This window comes from Rhododendron vialii, chromosome 8a, assembly GCF_030253575.1.
Source record: "Rhododendron vialii isolate Sample 1 chromosome 8a, ASM3025357v1".
Lineage (NCBI taxonomy): Eukaryota > Viridiplantae > Streptophyta > Magnoliopsida > Ericales > Ericaceae > Rhododendron > Rhododendron vialii.
Genome location: NC_080564.1, coordinates 14,383,995 through 14,393,245, shown reverse-complemented (window position 1 = coordinate 14,393,245; position 9,251 = coordinate 14,383,995). Strand labels below are relative to the sequence as shown.

At 38.2% G+C, this 9,251-nt stretch overlaps 1 pseudogene; it reads left to right on the top strand.

The window, feature by feature from the left end:
- Positions 1-4,643: 4,643 nt before the first annotated feature.
- Positions 4,644-8,855, top strand: LOC131336146 (uncharacterized; annotated as a pseudogene).
- Positions 8,856-9,251: the final 396 nt, after the last annotated feature.

Genomic DNA, 9,251 nt, shown 5'->3' with positions numbered 1-9,251 from the left:
ATACGCTAGATTTGTATTTGTATGAGATTTATTTATGAATAGGTTGTTCTCTCTTTCCGTGATTGAGTTGCATTGCCTACGGGCTCAAGCGGGTGTTTAAGCGTGTATCGGTATAAAAAATAGTATTATGTAGGTAATAATCATCGGGCGATACAATTGCAGTCTCATTATTTTTTCATGTTGGTTTTGGATAGGTTATTCGAGGAGAATGTAGTAAGTGGTTTAATATATTATTGGGATCATCACACATACTTTGTGCATACCTTAGTGACTGAATGTAACTATTATGGTGGTATTGAATATGAAGAAATTGTATTTGTGATAGTACGCCTGCAAATTGATTTAAGAGCGTAATTGAGAGGATTGCTTCAATTTCGTATGTAGGATGAGCTAGTTTAATTGTTTGAGGTGTTGCTATAACTTTTTTATTTATAGTGCTCGCTACATCCTGTGTACTCTTGAATTGTTGGTCTTTGACTGGTCCATCATTTGTATACTTGGTATCTTAGTTGAGACGTGGTTATGTTTTGTTAGGAGGGGTCAATAATTATGATTGTCTTTTAAAATACTCTCGGAATTGTTGATATTTATTAGGTAATGAATAGTGGTAAGAATGTTCATAATTCCGATGTTACGTCGTTCCAATCCGATAAAAAAAATAAAAGACTAAATGTTTTAAAGTGGCAATAGTTGGTTAATGAATTTGTTGGTTTTTCAAATCGTTGTAGTAGGAGTTTGGTTTTTAGAACTTGACAATAAATGGATAGGTTTTGGTAAGGTTATGTCTGCTTGATTTGTAAGGCCATGTAGTGGGCTATCGTTATATCAGAATGTGAGTGTTCGGGCTGGTTTGAGTATTTTGGAGGGGATTATAATAATTTGATGGATGACATGACACCAAAGTGATAGACTGCACGGGTGGTGATTTTGAAAGTTTAATGCAGTACGATTTGTGGAATTATGGGAAGTTTAGGAAAAATAAAATATGTGTGGGTAAACTTATGAGATTGGAGTTGTTATCGTGCCATGCAAAAAAATATGGAGTATTACCGACTTCATGATTAGTAGTTTTGGAGTTCTCAATGCATTTGCGGCTAATTGTCTAAACTCCTACTTTTGGGGATAAATTAGAGATGTGTTTTTGAAATGACAATGAACATTAAAATGCAAGATTCGAAGCTGTTACATTTTGGGTTGGTGCGCATGGAGGCAGTCCCTAAGATGCGGGGTGAAATTTAAGGATTTTTGGTGGTGATTTTTATATCTTTTCGGAATGGACAAACCCCGGTGTTGGACATTGGTGTATGTTATTATATTTGTTTGTGATTGTGTGTGTGTGTGAGAGAGAGAGAGAGAGAAAGGGGACGAAGGTGGTCCTTGTGACTGTGCGCGTGGATGCGGTGGTGCCTGCGTGTGGTGGTGTGCATAGTGGAGTTAATAAGTTGTGGGTTTGTCGGACTTAAATCAATAACTTGTCCTTTCAGAACTCTGTTTATACCTTTTTATATGGAGGCTAGGTGTTTGGGTGCTATTGGGTTAATAAAAGTTAGGCAATGACGGTTATATTTTGGACGTGTTATATGATTTAGGATTGGGAGGTAAAGTTTGAGATGTGCGTTCTGGTTTTAGACTTGGGTGTTAGTAATAGGATTTGGTAATTTAGTCTAGACTCTAGATTGATATTTATTTATGATTTATTAGTTTAGACTCTAATTTTGGGGAGAAATTAGAGATGTGTTTTTGTAATGACAAGGAAGATTTTAATGCAAGATTCAATGATGTTACATTTTTGGTTAGTGCGCATGGAGTCGGTCCTCAAGATGCGGGGTGGAATTTAAGGATTTTAGGTGGTGATGTTCATTATATCTTTTTACAATGGACAAACCTCGGCGTTGGACATTGGTGTATGTTATTATATTTGTGTGTGATTTTGAGAGAGAGAGAGAGAGAGAGAGAGAGAGAGAGAGAGAGCACGAAGGTGGTGCTTGTGACTGTGCGTGGTGATGTGGTGCTGCGTGTGTTTGATGTGGTGCTGGTGTGTATAGTGGAGAGAATAATTTTGTTGTTTGGTGGAGTGAAAACAATAGCTTTCCCTTTTAGAACTCTTTTTATATTGACACTAGGAGTTTGGGTGCTATTGGGCTAATAAAAGTTAGGCAATGACAGGAAGTTGGATGTGGTCTGTGATTTAGTATTGGGGGGTAAAGTTTGAGGTGTGCGGTCTGGTGTTAAGACTTAGGTGTTGGTAATAAGATTTGGTAATTTAGTCCATATTCTAGATTGGTTTTTGTATGTCGTTTTTTTGTGTATAGGCTGGTCTCCTTTTCCGTGATTGAGTTGCATTGCCTTTGGGTTCATGCGGGTGTTTAAGCGTGTATCGGTATAAAAAATAGTATTATGTAGGTAATAGTTATCGGGCGATACAATTGTAGTGACATTATTTTTTCCTGTAGGTTTTGGATAGGTTATTGGAGGAGAATGTAATAAGTGGTTTTCTATATTATTGGGATAATCACAAATAGTTTATGCATATCTTAGTGACTGAATGTAGTTCAATAACCAATTTCAATAAAAGACTTAATGTTTTAATGTGGCAATAGTTGGTTATTGAAATTGTGGGTTTTTCTAATCGTTATAGGAGTTTGGTTTTGAGAACTTGGCAATAAATGGATAGGTTTGGGCAAGGTTACGTCCGCTTGATTTGAAAGGCCATGTAATGGGCTATGGCTATATCAGAATGTGAGTTTTCGGGCTGGTTTGAGTATATAGAAGGGGATTTTAATAATTTGTTGGGTGACATGACACTAAAATGATAAACTGCAGCGGTGGTGATTTGAAAGTTTAATGCAGTACGATTTGTGGAATTATGGGAAGCTTAGGAAAAAGAAAATATGTGTAGGTAAACTTATGAGATTGGAGTTGTAATCGTGCCATGCAAATATCGAGTATTACCGACTTGATGATTAGTAGTTTTAGAGTTCTCAATGCATTTGCGGCTAATTGTTTAAACTTATACTTTTGAGGATAAATTAGAGATGTGTTTTTGAAATGACAAGGAATATTTTAATGCAAGATTCTATGGTGTTACATTTTGGGTTAGGGCGCATGGAGTTGGTCCTCAAGATGCGGGGTGAAATTTAATGATTTTAGGTGGTGATGTTTATTATATATTTTCGGAATGGACAAACCCCGGCGTTGGACATTGGTGTATGTTATTATATTTGGGTGATTGTGTGTGTGTGTGTGTGTGTGTGTGTGTGTGTGAGAGAGAGAGAGAGAGAGAGAGAGAGAGCGCACGAAGGTGGTGCTTGTGACTGCGTGGTGCTGCGTGCGTGTGGTGGTGATGCGGTGGTGGTATGCATAGTGGAGTTCATAAGTTGTGGGTTTGTCGAAGTTAAATCAATAACTTGCCCGTTTAGAACTCTGTTTATATCTTTTTATATGGAGGCTAGGAGTTTGGGTGCTATTGGGTTAATAAAAGTTAGGCAATGACTGGTAGATTTTGGGCGTGTTCTGTGATTTAGTATTGGGAGGTAAAGTTTGAGATGTGCGGTCTAGTTTTAGACTTAGGTGTTAGAAATAGGATTAGGTAATTTAGACTAGACTCTAGATTGGTATTTATATATGATTTATTTGTGTACAGGCTAGTCTTTTTTTCTGTGATCGAGTTACATTTTCTTGGGTTGGGCTAATTCTATTTTAGAGAGAGAGAGAGAGAGAAAGAGAGAGAGAGAGAGCGCGCGCGCACATGAAAGTGGTGGTTGCAACTGTGCGTGGTGATGCGGTGCTACGTGCATGTGGTGATGCGGTGCTACGTGCATGTGGTGATGCGGTGTTGGTGTGCATAGTGGAGTGGATAGTTTTGTTGTTTGTTGGAGTGAAAACAATAGCTTTCCCTCTTAGAACTCTGTTTATATCTTTTTTTATGGAGGCTAGGAGTTTGGGTGCTATTGGGCCAACAAAAGTAAGGCAATGACTGGTGTTAAGACTTATTTGGTTGTAATAGATTTGGTAATTTAGTCTATACTCTAGATTGGTATTTGTTTGTGATTTATTTGTGTATAGGCTGGTCTCTCTTTCCGTGATTGAATTGCATTGCCTTCGGGCCCGAGCGGGTGTTTAAGCGTGTATCGATATAAAAAATAGTATTTAGTAGTTAATAGTCCTCGGGCGACACAGTTGTAGGGACATCATTTTTTCCCGGATAGGTTATTGGAGGAGAATGTAACAAGTTGTTTTCTATATTATTGGGATAATCACACATAGTTTATGCATACCTTATTGACTGAATGTAGTTGAACTGTGGTGGTGTTTAATTTGAAGAACTTGTATTTGTGATTGTACGTTTGGAAATTGATTTAAGAACGTAACTGAGAGGATTGCTTCAATTTCGTATGGAGGATGGGCTAGTTTAATAATGTGAGTGTGCTATGATTTTGTTATTTATAATGCTCGCTACATCCTGTATACTCTTGAATTGTTGCTTTTTGATTGGTCCAATATTTTTGTACTTGGTATCTTAGTTGAGACCTGGTTATTTTTTGTTAGGAGGGGTCAATAATAATGATTGTCTAAGACTTGTTTTTTCTATCGGAGGGTATTTTCTAATAGTGGTAAGAATATTGATAATTCCGATAGAAAAAATGAAAGACTTGTTTTAAAGTGGGAATAGTTTTTTATTGAAATATTGGGTTTTTCTAATCGTTGTGGTAGGAATTCGGTTTTTGAGAACTTGACAATAAATGGATAGGTTTTGGTAAGGTTACGGCCGCTTGATTTGAAAGGCCATGTAATGGGCTATGGCTATATCATAATGTGAGCATTCGGGCTGGTTAGAGTCTATAGAAGGGGTTTATAACAATTTGTTTGGTGATTAGATAGTAAAGTGCTAGACTGCACCTGAGGTTATTTGAAAGTTTAATTCAGTACGATTTGTGGAGTTATGGGAAGCTTGGGAAAAAGAAAATATGTGTGGGTAAACTTTTGAGATTGGAGTGGTTATTGTGCCGTGGAAGTTAAGATGGAGTATTACTGACTTGATGATTAGTAGTTTTGGAATTCTCAATGCATTTGCGGTTAATTGTTTAAACTCCTACTTTTGGGGTTAAATTAGAGATGTGTTTTTTAAATGACAAGTAATGCAAGATTCAATACTTTTACAATTTGGGTTATTGCGCATGGAGTCAGTCCTCAAGATGCGGGGTGGAATTTAAGGATTTTAGGTGGTGATGTTTATTATATCTTCCACTACTTACCTCGATTTCGGACGTGATGCCTATTTCATCATAGAAGCTGTGCTAGGGTCTAGCATTATTCATGTTTTGGATAGTGACGATAATCTAGTGATTTTTTTCAAACAATCTTATTATGTGGAAAAAAACCCCCTAATTGAGAAATATTTGATTTGGATAATATATACATTGGGTACTTCTTGTTGCAGGATTTGGTCCAGGTCCGAGTAACTATTCATGTGTCCCAACATATAAGGAGTGCAATAAGTCGCAGAAGCTCACGTTATGTGTATAAGTAACAACTCGGTGCAACACTGCCGAGGGAAATAAGAAGTAACTATTTAGAGATTTTTTTTTTGTGTTGATCTAGGGGGAGTACTGAGGAATTGTTCTCTAACTATCGAACGCAGTTCTGGTATTGGCACGGTGCAATTCCCCTTCATCCTCCTCCCCCTCCGCTGCCTCCTTCTCCCCCTTTGTAGCCTGATGTGGCTAGGATTATGGAGGTCATTCGGGACATTGCTCCTCATGCTGTGTCTGAGAATTTGGCTACTCATTTAGAATTTCTAAATGTCACTTGTCTCTAGTGAAGAAAGGAAATTATTAAACTCGTCCATTTCTTTGTTGACCCTATGCGTTTCCTTGGTGATAAGTTTATTAGACCTGTCCATTTCTTTCTCATCTGATTTTTTGAACAATAAATGGTAGTAGAGAAGTGCAACTAAAGCACTTAGCTCATCGTGCGGTGAAGAAGCAATTCCAAGCGGATTGTTCTAACTGACATGGTCATCCACGATTTGGATGATCTCCTTTTGATTCCCGAGCATTTGGTCTGCACTGTAGAGTCGATCAATGTCTCCTCTTCCTCATTTAGGGACTGCCTATGAATGTTCTTTTGCCTTGCCTGTGTAGTATCTTCAAGCTTCTTAGTCAACTCTTGTTTTCAAATGCGTGACTTTACCAATGGTCTTTCCATATTTAAATGCAGGTAGGTGCACAATATTAATGACTGTATGCAGGTGGCCTTTCGATTACTCTAAGGAAAATAGTATTAATGAGTTTTTTAGGATTCCAAGCTACAATGCATTGCTCTCTAACATTCCCGAAGTTGTAGCCCTAGGTTTTGGAGGTCCCAACTTTTGGTGATACCTTTATTTTATTTTATTACTATTTTCTTTTAGGTAAATTACACTAAAAATGCCTATTAGTGGGATGATTTTTTTGTGTGTTGGATGTTGTTCACTGATGTTTCTTTCCTTATCACCCGTGGCGAGGCAAAATTGGTGACAAGACAAAGCCCTCATAGGTTAACATTTCTTTCCTGGCAGCCTAGTCCATTTGTGCACTATTGTTACTCTGTTCTGAAACTTTTCTCTTTGTTGATGCCTGTCAAATGCATGGCTGTGGGTGGGTACTCGGGGAGGAAAATTCCTTAGTTGCTGCAAAGTGGCTGGATGCTGTTCTCAAGGAAAATGTTCCCCGAGTTCTCCCGAAGATGTTGTGGTGGATTCCTGAAATGTGAGGTCATTACTTCAAAATGGAGTACGTTAAGCACCTTCCTTTGGTTGCTGGTGGCATGGTGCTATGATCGATTCACATGTAACAGCAGAATACTGGATGAACAGGACTCAAGAGCGGCTGAAGTAAGCCTCCAATAACAATGGCAAGTTGTATTTGTTTCTTTCTGTATTTGCTACCCATGGCTGTGGATACTTCATTGGAGAAGGGTTCACTTAGCAATCTCCACATAATAGGGCAAAACATGATCATATATATGTGGCTTAGTTCATCTTTCGCCTTGTTTTGATAAAATTGTTGTTTGATCAATGGTGATTATCCTTTCTATGTAGGATTAAAATGCCTGAGACTTGTGTTGTTCACCTCGGCAATAGCAAGGAACTAATGGATGTTGCTGAAGATAATGGAGCGAAAACGGTTTTGCGTGAGCACGTTCGTGAGTCTCTTGGAGTAACAAATGAAGATAGTCTTTGCTCTCATAAACAGTATGCCTTTACCTGTAGAATGCCTTTTATCCATTCATATTCGCTAGCTGTAGATTTGCACATTAGTAGAAATCTGTTACCTGCATTGATAGATCGAGTAACTCCTCCATGCACTTATATGTTCAAATGCCATTGGTTTAAAAAATACGTCAGTTTGTCCAAAAGGATGCATAATGCAGGCTGCTAAGCAATCCTCTTTCGTAGCTATTTCCTGTGCTAATATCTAGCTATGTGTTTGCTGATACTTTAGACATATATATTTTCTGATCAACATAATGTTTTGAACGGCAGGTGTTTCACGTGGAAAAGGCCAAGATTTATTTCTCCGTGCATTTTATGAGAGTATCCAATTGTCCAAGAACAGAAATTACCGGTGCTGTTGTTGTATGCAGTTATTGTAGGAAGTGGCATCGCTGCACAGACCAAGTTTGAGTCAGAATTTCGAAACTTCGTGGCATAGAAGAAAATCCATAACCATGTCCATTTTGTAAATAAAACTGACCGAAGCCCCTTATTTAGCTGCTATTGATGTCCTTGTTCAGAATTCCCAGGTATGTTGACTCTCATTTGTTTAATATTGCATCTTTACTGTCCACAAATTACCCAATATTAACCTTATGCAAACTGTTTTTGGATGTGTAGTATTTTTGTAGAAAGAAGAAAATTGACTTTGGTTTGTTTTTTTGCAAGGTTCTGAACTAGAATTAATGTTATTGTTGGGGGCTAGTAGGTTGCCCTCTTTTCATCGATGTTTGCAACCTTAATTTTTCTCTTCACATTTACTTGTCATATGCATGTTTTGTGCGACACATGCCAGGGAACATCAGCAGGATGCACTACAGAGATTGTAGTGCACGGATTCACAGGTTTGCTGCATCCAATCGGGAAAGAAGGCATTACTCCTCTTGCAAAAAGCATTGTCAAACTTGCCACTCATGTTGAGAGGAGGCTTACAATGGGAAAGAGGGGTTATGAAAGGGTGAAGTTGATGTTCCTAGAATGCCACATGGCACATAGAATTGATGCTGTTCTTGGGGAAGTTCTGCGAAAGGCACAGAACCACAAACATTCTTAAACACCTCCCGACCCTTTCACTAACAAGCAGAGACTTCTATTACCAGCCGGCCGTGCATTGGTTCTCTCAGCAAAATATTACTATATGCTATATGGTTGGTCAGTTATTATGACATGAAAGCTCGGCTGGTATAGCTTAAAGTTGTGCCCATACCCCCAAAGCCATTGACCTTTTCAAACTCTTATGAAAGAGCTGGAAATGTAAGTAGGAAAACAATATTCTAGTTGCTAGTGCATAAGCTTGATGTTGTGAACGAGTTATTAGAAGCTTCTTTGTGTATTTGTGGTAAGCTGGTGCGTGTTTTTATAAGAGAGTAAAGAGTAGATGCCATATATTATATATTTAGGTGGTATCATAGAGTTCGAAATTGTGATGCCATGATATGTAGGCATGCAGTGAGTATTGGGACCTTGTTTGTAGAGAGAATGTCTATACTGGAAAATGATTGATGTTGTGAACAACTTCTAGCAGTTTGTTCTACTAGAACATATTTGATTTTTTACTTTGTAGCCTAGAATTCATCAGAGGCTGGCGACCATTTATTCAGATCTGGCCCGATTGTTTTTGAATGCAGTGATATTGTGATTTCTTCTGCCGTGATTTCTTTAAAACCTGTCATCTATGAGTTAAATCAACTCATAAGAAAAGGGCCACCGAGTGAATGAGCTCCCACGATTATAGAGTTTGGGAAAGGTTGGTTGTACGCGTAGGAGACCATATTTTCTTTTTTATAAACGTGATATCAGGCAAGTTTCTGAACGATGTTACCCGAATTCTTCCTCAAATCTCTTTTCCCCTTCTTCGAATTTGTTTTTGAGTGGTTGCTCTGCAGAGTAGAGCAGCAATCTCATTAAGTTGAATTGTAGAACCACTGGTGGCCGTCATTGAATTTTATTTATTTGGCCGACAGTCTTTGAATTTTGTATGACTCGGCCGGCAAGA